Source organism: Wolffia australiana, chromosome 18 (assembly GCF_029677425.1).
Source record: "Wolffia australiana isolate 7733 chromosome 18, ASM2967742v1".
Classification (NCBI taxonomy): Eukaryota; Viridiplantae; Streptophyta; class Magnoliopsida; order Alismatales; family Araceae; genus Wolffia; species Wolffia australiana.
In genome coordinates, this window is record NC_135852.1 from 8082552 (window position 1) to 8092917 (window position 10366).

At 34.6% G+C, this 10366-nt stretch overlaps 1 non-coding gene and 1 pseudogene across 2 annotated transcripts in view; both read left to right on the forward strand.

Moving 5' to 3' along the window:
- The window catches only part of LOC144714992 (allantoinase-like), a 7308-nt pseudogene extending 1165 nt beyond the window's left edge, over positions 1–6143 (forward strand). The window contains exons 4-15 of the transcript XR_013584500.1: positions 662–735; positions 1934–2010; positions 2087–2123; positions 2213–2298; positions 2482–2562; positions 3022–3167; positions 3755–3881; positions 4519–4674; positions 4757–4867; positions 5066–5176; positions 5422–5520; positions 5778–6143. The product of XR_013584500.1 is annotated as an allantoinase-like (transcript). The remainder of the gene's footprint in view (positions 1–661; positions 736–1933; positions 2011–2086; positions 2124–2212; positions 2299–2481; positions 2563–3021; positions 3168–3754; positions 3882–4518; positions 4675–4756; positions 4868–5065; positions 5177–5421; positions 5521–5777) is intronic.
- A 3204-nt stretch (positions 6144–9347) lies between these two features.
- On the forward strand, positions 9348–9429 carry TRNAS-AGA (transfer RNA serine (anticodon AGA)). Its single transcript has one exon. It is a non-coding gene; the product is annotated as a tRNA-Ser (tRNA).
- Positions 9430–10366: the final 937 nt, after the last annotated feature.

Below are 10366 nucleotides of genomic sequence, written 5' to 3' on the forward strand. Positions count from 1 at the left end.
GAATTTCCCGGGGTCGGACAGTACAAACAGGAATGATCGAAGAGATCTAATGGATGGGCCAGGGATCAACCAGGGACGAGCCGCCTGAAGACGCGATGAAGGGTCGATGATCACGGGGGGGGGGGGATCGTCATAGACTAGAAGAGAGTCAAACGGTAGGGGTGGGGGGCAGATTGGAGGGGAGCCGACTCAAGATCCGGTGGGACGATCACTGGGATAGGGGATCACTGGACCGTACGGCAATGTGACTGAGACAAGGAGGATCGAGATAGTAAACCAAGAGGCTGATCGTAACCTTAAGTCTTGACTGCCCTCCTAAAATTAGGGCTACCTGAGAAGAAGCAATCTATCATAAACCTCAAATTACTAAAGTGCCCCTAATGGGCTAAAATGCCAAAGATACCCTTTGGGTTATAGGATCATATCAAAAAATTCAACTGATGAGAATAATTACAATGATTTCCTCTTTTTTCAATGCGTGTTTTCCTTAGAGAATTGTTTGCATTTGAATGAGCCAGTGGCGTTGGAGAAAATTTAAAGGGAATTTCAAGTAAACATCAATGAATCACATTTAAAGATTTCTGCTGTAGTCAATGACTCGTAAGCAGAAATGTTTGCCCATAGTTCATGAATGTTAACCATAAACGGCTTTGTCTTGTAGGCACGTGCATTTGAATGAACCTGGAAGAGTTGAATGGGAAGGTTTCTCAACGGGAACAAAAGCTGCTGCTGCCGGTATGAGCCTTAAGATAAAATTTGATTTTGACCTACTCATTTAAGTGATTACCCCTTGAAATTAAGCGAATCCTGGAATTCCGGTTTCTTACATATTAACTTTGGGCAATATATGTTAATTGATCTCGTAATGTTTAGGTCCAGAATGTTATGATACAGATCTTGGGTATAAATCCCCATCAAGGTTTTTTGGAAGGGAAGAGATAACAATATAAAGATAGATAGGAAGATGACAATGGCTGCCCTCCAGTTTACGCACAAGTTCTTGACTGCCTTTCTGTGGGGTAGGGCTACAGGTATTAAAAGGGGAAAAGTAGTCGGTATTGGAGATCCTGTCATGTTTCATTCCATGTTAAAACCTCTCAGGATTTATTCCGCACTGAAAAACATTCCTTTGCTAGTAAGTATGAAGTTTTTACCTGCAAAAATCTAATATGCATCGACCATCTTTGATTTGATAGGTTAGATTCAACAGGCGAATAATTTGGTTGAAAATCCAATAAATACGAATTATCTTCATGGCGTCTTGGTACGGTAATATGATACACAACGTTTCTTCTCCAAGCAATATGAAAGGAAAAAACGTGGGCACGTGCGAGTTGACTCAGCGTTGACTAAGCACATGGGAGTTCAGGTATAAATAAAGGAAGCGGGGAACCAGGGGGGAATCATCTTTCAAGAATTCAGTTGCCGGGAGTGGCCAAGGCTGGGGAGCAGGATCGGGCCTGCCGTCCAGAGTGGAAGACACGAGGAGTCCTCCACGAATTCTACTTCATTCTTTTAGCTGATCTCTCTGTCATCCTTAATTCTTCTTCTGATATTGAGCGAGGAATCTCTCGACTCTTCTATCAATCGACATTGCAGTTTACTTTGCATTGCGGATCTATATATCAACCACACCACATAATAAGAGTGTGGATTGATATCATAATATTATAGGTATAGGCAAGAAAATATGAATTATTTTTGTCAGTGCTAGGGCAGCTCAGTACCATTATACAAATCTGTTTATTTTGTGCCATTATATTACAAGGTGCTTACGTGGGGAACCTCCAAACTGGTACCGATTTATTCAATTCGTCTAAGAAGTAGAAAAAAACAACAGATATAGTTTCGTTTTGGATGATACCTTCGGCTGAAATATCTTATTTCCCGTTTTGTTACAATAAATTGGCATACAAATTATAATTTTCTGCAGGGGGCGTAACAACCTTGATTGACATGCCTCTCAACAGTTTTCCAACTGTCATATCTGAAGAAAACCTAAGATTAAAGGTTCAAATCTCTTGATAGAGTATATCTTTTATTACTCAATTTGAATGACTGATAACAGTTTTTTTTGTCACATTAGCTTGAAGCTGCAAAGAATAAACTTCACGTTGATGTTTGTATGATAAACACATTGCATTTCTAATTTAGCCTCTGAAGGATGGCTTTATGACTGTCATTGTTGATTTCCCGAAATTGTGCACTACAGGTTTCTAGGGGGGCCTTGTGCCTTCAAATGCATTTACCCGTAGTTCCTTGGAGAGTCTTCTTGATGCTGGCGTTCTTGGACTGAAGGTGATTCTTTTTGTTGAATAAATTTTTTATAATCCAGAAAGAAATCAAATAAACTTTTATTCTAACATTAACTTTAAGTAAAGCTCTATTTTGGAAAGTTTAACTCCCTCGGAAAAACTATCTACCTGCTGGTTCCTCATTTTTATCAACTCATGCGCAAAAAATGTAGTTATAATGTCTGAGCGTGTCTTCTGTCTTTGTTGCAGTCGTATGTGTCCCTCGGGAATTAATGATTTCCCAATGAAAAATGTGACTCACATCAAGGTGTGTTCCTCTCTTTGATTCTTCGGCGTTTAAGTCTTATATATGTAGGCCGTTCGTTAGTGTAGAACCCAGAGGCGAAGGAAGAAGTCACCAGAGAAGAGAGTTAAAGAAGAGAGAAATGGAAAATAAACAGACGTCCGTCTTATTCCATGGGGACTGATGGGTCATGTATTTATACATGTCAAGAAAATAATTGAAATGTAATGGAATTTACAATGTGAAAAATTAACTAATTTGTCATTTAACAGTTCGGATACAAGTTGCTATGCAAGTTTCAGTTCCATTTCTCTTCTCTAATGAAGTCAAAGATAGGAATAGCTATGTTCATTTTCCATTTTTTTGGTGAACGCAGAGATGTCATCTAGGAAAATGTTGGACAGTGAGGCAGAATATGAAATAATATATATATATACATCTTCTTACTCCTTTTTCCATTCAATTGTATGAGTTTACTTGTAGGAAGGTTTGCATGTCTTGGCGAAATACAGGAGACCATTGCTTGTTCATGCTGAGATTCAACTGGATGCTGAAGGCAATGAAGATGAAGCAATGTCACCAGACCCTACCTCCTACTCTACTTATCTGATGACAAGGCCATCTTCATGGTGAGTCCAGGACTGACATACCCTCAACTGGTATTGATGTAAGGAAAATATGTCCTCTCTTTACCGTCCTAGTTAACATAATCCTTCATATTTCTTACGTGATGGGATAATCTCAATTTATCAGGAAGAAATACTTTTATTGGCAAGAGCTAATCACTGTAGGTGTCTAAACTTGCTTGCTTGGATCATCGTCATCAGGACACACTCAGGTGATGTGAAAATGATAAGTTTGTGGATAAATCATCGTCGTCCATGGAACACTTGTTCAACCTTACCTTCCTTGACAGGATCGATTCCCTGGGGGATAAGTAAAATATAATTACTATGTGAGGGGTATTGCGTAGATTTTTTTTAGTTACACTAGATCATAAAAATGTAAGTCATCGATTGTGAATAAATAAGTAGTTTTTCATTGATTCTGCTTTGAGCCTTTGAAATGGTTTGCCTTTGTTTAGCTTCAGGTCATTGCCCATTTACCGCTAACACTTCTACTTACTTTCCTAAAAAAAAGTCTACTTCTGAAAGACCTGTGCTTTGTTTCTGTTCTATTGCCTGGAATTTACTCTGTGCCAAATTTATACGATAAGGGAAGAGGCAGCCATCAGAGAGCTGCACAGAGTGGCTAAAGATACAAAGGTTGGCCAGCGTGCGGAAGGAGCTAGTCTACATATTGTTCATCTTGCAGATTCAGGGAAATCTCTGGATATTATCAAAGTACTTGAACCGGCTTCTAACTTTATTCTTTTGAGCACAGTATTTTCATGACAAGAACGGATCTTCGTGGAGTATTGTAATTAAAGTTTTTTAGGTCCTTAGGGAGCAAGCTGTTAAATGACAGGGGGATTTAGTTTTTATTTTTATTTTTATTAGGGCTCATGAATGGAACTCTATAAATAGGTTACTTCACAGTAGTGCTTGCTCGCAATGACGAATATCATCGTAGTCATAAAAAGTCCTCCATCATCATTGACTCTCGTCATAATCTGCATCCTGAGTGACAATGACGATTTTGTCATCATCATCATCCTGGTTGCGGGCGAATGATGAAGATGATTACAGTTTGGCCTTGGTCTCTTGTCATCTGAGATCAACAGAGGGAGAGTGATGAGAGGCGATGATGAGACAAAACTCTCATCATCATCCTGCCTGCAGATGAGGGATGATAATAATGACCTTTTCATCCTTGTCATCGTCATCCTGTTGAGGAAGATTGATGGGGATGACGAACATTAACACTCTGTCATATTTTTCTTTTATTTGATCCCCCTCTTTTGATGTATCATTGTCTCCTCTTTCTTAACTACCAACATATGGTCCCAGTGAGAAATTTGATGTAAAAACAAAATTTCAGGAAGCAAAGGAAAGTGGAGCAAGCTTGAGTGTTGAAACTTGCCCTCACTACTTGGCATTTTCCGCCGAAAAAATAAACAAAGGAGATACATGCTTCAAGTGTGCTCCTCCCATTCGAGATGATGAGAATAGGAAAAAGCTCTGGCAGGCTTTGAAGGTATCAGTTTTTGACATTTTTTTTTTCTTTTTCCCTTTTTTTCACCCAAATATCTAATTTCCTTTTGCTTTCTGCCGTTTAGGAAGGGCATATTGATATGCTTAGTTCTGATCATTCGCCTAGTTCTCCAGAGCTCAAGCTGTTTGATCAAGGCGATTTTCTCCGGGCATGGGGAGGAATTTCATCGCTGCAGGTTTAAAAAACCAAGAAAATAAACATAGATTTCCCGCTCATGAATCATATACAAATCATTGAGAAATCTTCAAGTTTACGTTCTTTTAACTGTTGAAATCTATGACTTGTTATTTTATAGAGAATACCCCTATATTACAGTTTATTTTTATTTTAAGATTATTATTAGCTAATAGGCCTCAAACATTACTTTATGTAGTTTGTACTTCCAGTGACCTGGTCGCATGGAAAAAGCTTTGGAATTACTCTAAATCAGTTATCCACATGGTGGAGTGAGAGACCGGCGAGACTTGCGGGGCTAGAATTCAAGGTGCTATCCATGATGATATCCTAAAACTAAGTTCTCATGCTGCTATCCTTCTTTCTTTTCATAAATTTCTTCGCAATTCTTACTATTGACCTGTTTATCTTTCTATCTTCCAGGATCTTTATTTCTCTATTTATTTTGTGCTCTCAACATCTAAATTTTATTTTAATTAATGCTAAATTTTGATCGACCCATCTTGAGGAAAGAAAATTCATGAATTCTGGATATATCAATAAAATTGACTTCAGGGGGCTATCTCTGGCGGAAATCATGCCAATATTGTTGTCTGGGATCCAGACGAGGAGTTTGCGCTCAATGAAGATTATCCCTCATACCACAAACACCCTGTAAGTATGCCATCTGCTGCATCTTTTCTCACTCAGAATTTTTTTTTCTTATTTTAAACTTTCTTGATAAAAGAAGAGTTTTTCAAAGAGTAAAACCTTTTACAGCTTACAATTATTTCGTTGTCAGCTCTTATCTCTCATTGCTATGAGAAAATGACGCTTACTGGAGTTTTTATCCTAGATTCCTTTTTCTGATTTAATAATATAAAGGGTTGAAATTGGCTTTCTAAACTATCTCATTCTCTGTTCTTATACAGAATATTTCAGCTTACATGGGCATGAAGTTATGGGGGAAGGTCAAGGCGACCTTTGTCAGAGGTAATCTGGTGTTTGTCGAGGGTAAGCACGCTCCAGCGGCCTGTGGAGTTACTATCTTGGCGAAGAAATAATTGTAAAAGGTAAGTTGGTTGGTCGTACTCAATAGGATTATTGAGCTTGAAAAATTGATTATTCAGTTCTTTCCGTGGTTCAAGTGTCAAGGAGCAGATAGATTTGTGGCTGTATGTGATTATTGTTTGGGTTAGTTCTTAAGTTCTGGGTTAGTTCTTAAGTTGTGTCGATGTTACGGTAAACGTCAATGTTGTGATGATTGATAACCAGATGATGGTAATTTTTTTGGTTGATGGTGAGGGGGAGAGACTGAAAGAGAGATGTGTAGATAGAAACAGAGAGACATAGAAAAAAAGGAAAAAAAAAGAAAAAAAATAAAAAATAAAAAGAGAAAAAAATAAAAAATAAAAAGAGAAAAATAAAAAAATAAAAAAGAGAAAAAAATAAAAAAATAAAAAAGAGAAAAAAATAAAAAAATAAAAAAGAGAAAAAAATAAAAAATAAAAAGAGAAAAAAATAAAAATTAAAAAAGAAAAAAAGAAAAAAGAACAAAAGAAAAAGAGAAAAAGAGAAAAAGAAAAAAAGAAAAAAAGAAAAAAGAAAAAAAGAAAAAAATAAAAAAAAAAAAAAAAGAAAAAATTAAAAAATAAAAAAATAAAAAAATAAAAAAAAACAAAAAAAAAAGAAAAAAAGAAAAAAGAAAAAGAAAGAAAAAAAAGAAAAAAAGAAAAAAAGAAAAAAGAAAAAGAAAGAAAAAAAAGAAAAAAAGAAAAAAAGAAAAAAGAAAAAGAAAGAAAAAAAAGAAAAAAAGAAAAAAAGAAAAAAAGAAAAAAAGAAAAAAAGAAAAAAAGAAAAAAAGAAAAAAAAAAAAAAAAAAAAAAAAAAAAAAAAAAAAAAAAAAAAAAAAAAAAAAAAAAAAAAAAAAAAAAAAAAAAAAAAAAAAAAAAAAAAAAAAAAAAAAAAAAAAAAAAAAGAAAAAAAGAAAAAAAGAAAAAAAGAAAAAAAGAAAAAAAGAAAAAAAGAAAAAAAGAAAAAAAGAAAAAAAGAAAAAAAGAAAAAAAGAAAAAAAGAAAAAAAGAAAAAAAGAAAAAAAGAAAAAAAGAAAAAAAGAAAAAAAGAAAAAAGAAAAAGAAAGAAAATAAAGAAAAAAAGAAAAAAGAAAAAGAAAGAAAAAGAAGAAAAAAAAGAAAAAGAAAAAGAAAAAGAAAAAAAAAAAAAAAAAGAAAAAGAAAAAGAAAAAAAAAAAGAAAAAAAAAAAAAAAAAAAAAAAGAAAAAAAAAAAAAAAAAAAGAAAAAAAGAAAAAAAGAAAAAAATAAAAAAAGAAAAAAAGAAAAAAAGAAAAAAAGAAAAAAAGAAAAAAAGAAAAAAAGAAAAAAAGAAAAAAAAGAAAAAAGAAAAGAAGAAAAGAAGAAAAGAAGAAAAGAAGAAAAGAAGAAAAGAAGAAAAGAAGAAAAGAAGAAAAGAAGAAAAGAAGAAAAGAAGAAAAGAAGAAAAAAAGAAAAAAAGAAAAAAAGAAAAAAAGAAAAAAAGAAAAAAAGAAAAAAAGAAAAAAAAGAAAAAAAGAGAGACATAGAAAGTAGAGAGGGTGGAAAGTAAGGTTGGCAGATGACGACTATTTTGTCATTATCGTCATCGTCATCGTCATCATCTCGTCATTTTGGGATTGCCATCCATGGGTTTCTTGGATGAGTGAAAGTGCCAATGATGAATGTGTTATCGTTATTGTCATCCACTCGGCATTGTCATCATTGATATCAAACCAAGATTGGCAGATGATGACGATTTTGTCATGGTCGTCCGTCATCGCCATTGTCCTCCCAATTATTATCATTGTCATCACAATCGATGTTTGTGTTTGGAGTAATGACAATAATGATGATGATGATGACAATGATGACGACGATGAGGATTCATCATTGCCCACTCATGATCATTAATGCCAAAGGCTAACGAAGAAGAGAGGAGAGAGAAAGAGAGTTAGATCCTAGAGGGAGAAAGAGAGGGAGTGATATCCTAGAGGGAGAGAGAGAGTGAGATGCTAGACTGAAAGAGAATAAGATCTTAGAGGGAGAGAGAGAGAGTAAAATTTTGAGGAAGAGAGAGAAAATGAGATCCTAGAGCGAGAGTGAGATTTTAGAGGGAGAGAGAGAGTGAGATCCTAGGGAGACAGTGAGATCTTAGAGGGAGAGAGAGAGTGAGATCCCAGAGAGAGAGAGTGTGGGAGTGAGATCCCAGAGAGAGTGGGATCCTAGAGAGACAGTGAGATCTAAGAGGGAGAGAGAGAGTGAGATCCCAGATAGAGTGTGGGAGTGAGATCCTAGAGAGACAGTGATATCTTACAGAGACAGTGATATCCTAGAGAGAGTGAGATCCCAGAGAGAGAGATCCTAGAGAGAGTGAGATCCGAGGTAGAGAGTGTGGGAGTGAGATCCTAGAGAGACAGTGATATCCTACAGAGAGTGAGATCCTAGAGAGAGAGAGATCCTAGCGAGAGTGAGATCCTAGCGAGAGATCCTGGAGCTAGAGTGAGATCCTTGAGAGAGAGTGAGATCCTAGAGAGAGAGTGAGATCCTAGAGAGAGAGTGAGATCCTAGAGAGACAGTGATATCCTAGAGAGGGTGAGGTCTTAGTGGGAGAGAGAAAGTGAGATCCTAGAGAGAGAACGAGATCTCAGAGGGAGAAAGAGAGTGAGATCTTAGAGAGAGTGTATGATATATGAGAGAGAGAATGAGATCCTAGAATGGAATACCATTTGGTTATACCATGCCCAAATAGCATCTAATCAGTAATTTCTAAATAGCAGAATGAAGTGTGCAATTTAGAATGGGTGACCTCTCAATGCACTAATATCTCAGCATGTGTAAGAAAAATCTGAGCCAAATTAATACCATCGAGTAACCCAGAAATAAACTCTTATATGAACTCAAATACAACTCAAAAGTCACATATTATTCTTATCATTGGATGCCAACTTATCGCATAGAAAAAAAGCCATAGGATACAAATTCTACTTACAGAGCAACACATCTTCTAGTCATCATGTGGACATTAAATAATAAGAAAATTGATTTAATATTGATTCATGACTTTGTTTACAAAATTCTAATCAATTTTGTAGTGTGGCTAAAGCTTGTGGATATTGCAGCATTATAAAAAAATAAAAACTTAATTATTTGTCACTGAATTAAAGATCTAACTTGATCTAAATGCGCATCGGTCCTGGCTCATAATTTCAGACTTTTGTTCATAATAAACTTGATTCTGATCAACGTCAAGTCATAAATCAAGTCCAGAAAAAAATGTTAGGTAATGTGATATAGAGAAATAATCGAGTGTAATGATGTATTAAAATTATTATAGTTTAATATGGTGCAAGTATATAAGCATATTTTCTAAAACTCAATTGATATGTGATTTTGAAGCCAACATCGGTTAGTTAAGAGCGAAATTTTTGTTAATAGTTAATATAATTTTTTTGTTCACCTTCTTCGACAACGTGGACGTGCCGGAGTGGTTATCGGGCATGACTAGAAATCATGTGGGCTCTGCCCGCGCAGGTTCGAATCCTGCCGTCCACGCTTTTTGATTTTATTTTCGTCAAAAATAAAATTGAATTCAGATTATAATTAAATAATTTTAGAAAACTCCCTTAGAGATAAGGTGCTGATTTCGTTCACGCTTTTTGATATTTTGTGAAAAATAAAATTTCACTGGAATGTGCAATTTACTAATTTTAGAAAACTTGCTTACAGAACTGTAAGGTAGAATCCTGTAACCGCGCAGGTTCGAATCCTGCCGTCCACGCTTTTTGATTTTATTTTCGTCAAAAATAAAATTGAATTCAGATTATAATTAAATAATTTTAGAAAACTCCCGTACAGATAAGGTACTGATTTCGTCCACGCTTTTTGATATTTTGTGAAAAATAAAATTTCACTGGAATTTGCAATTTACTAATTTTAGAAAACTTCCTTACAGAACTGTAAGGTAGATTTCGTCCACGTTTTCTTGATATTTTATCAAAAATAAATTTGCATTAAAATTTTAAATTTAATAATTTTAGATAACTTCCTTACAGAACTGTAAGGCACTGATTTAGTCCACTTTATTTGATATTTTGTAAAATAAAATTGCACTAAAATTTACAATGGAATAATTTTAGATAACTCCCTTACATAACTGTAACGTATGGATTTCGTCCACGCTTTTTGATACTTTGTCAAAAATAAATTTGCATTAAATTCTACAATTTAATAATTTTAGACTTTTTCCTTACAGAACTGTAAGATACTGATTTCATCCATGCTTTCGGTATTTTGTCAAAAATAAATTTGCATTAAAATCTACAATTTAATAATTTTAGAAAACTTCCTTACAGAACTGTAAGGAGCTGACTTCATCCTAGGAGAAAATTTCTCAAATTTAGTTACTGGTAGAAAATTTTGAAGGGATAAATTACTAAGTTTTTTTGGGGGGAACATTGGATAAGAGAAAATCATGCATTCAGCCAATATT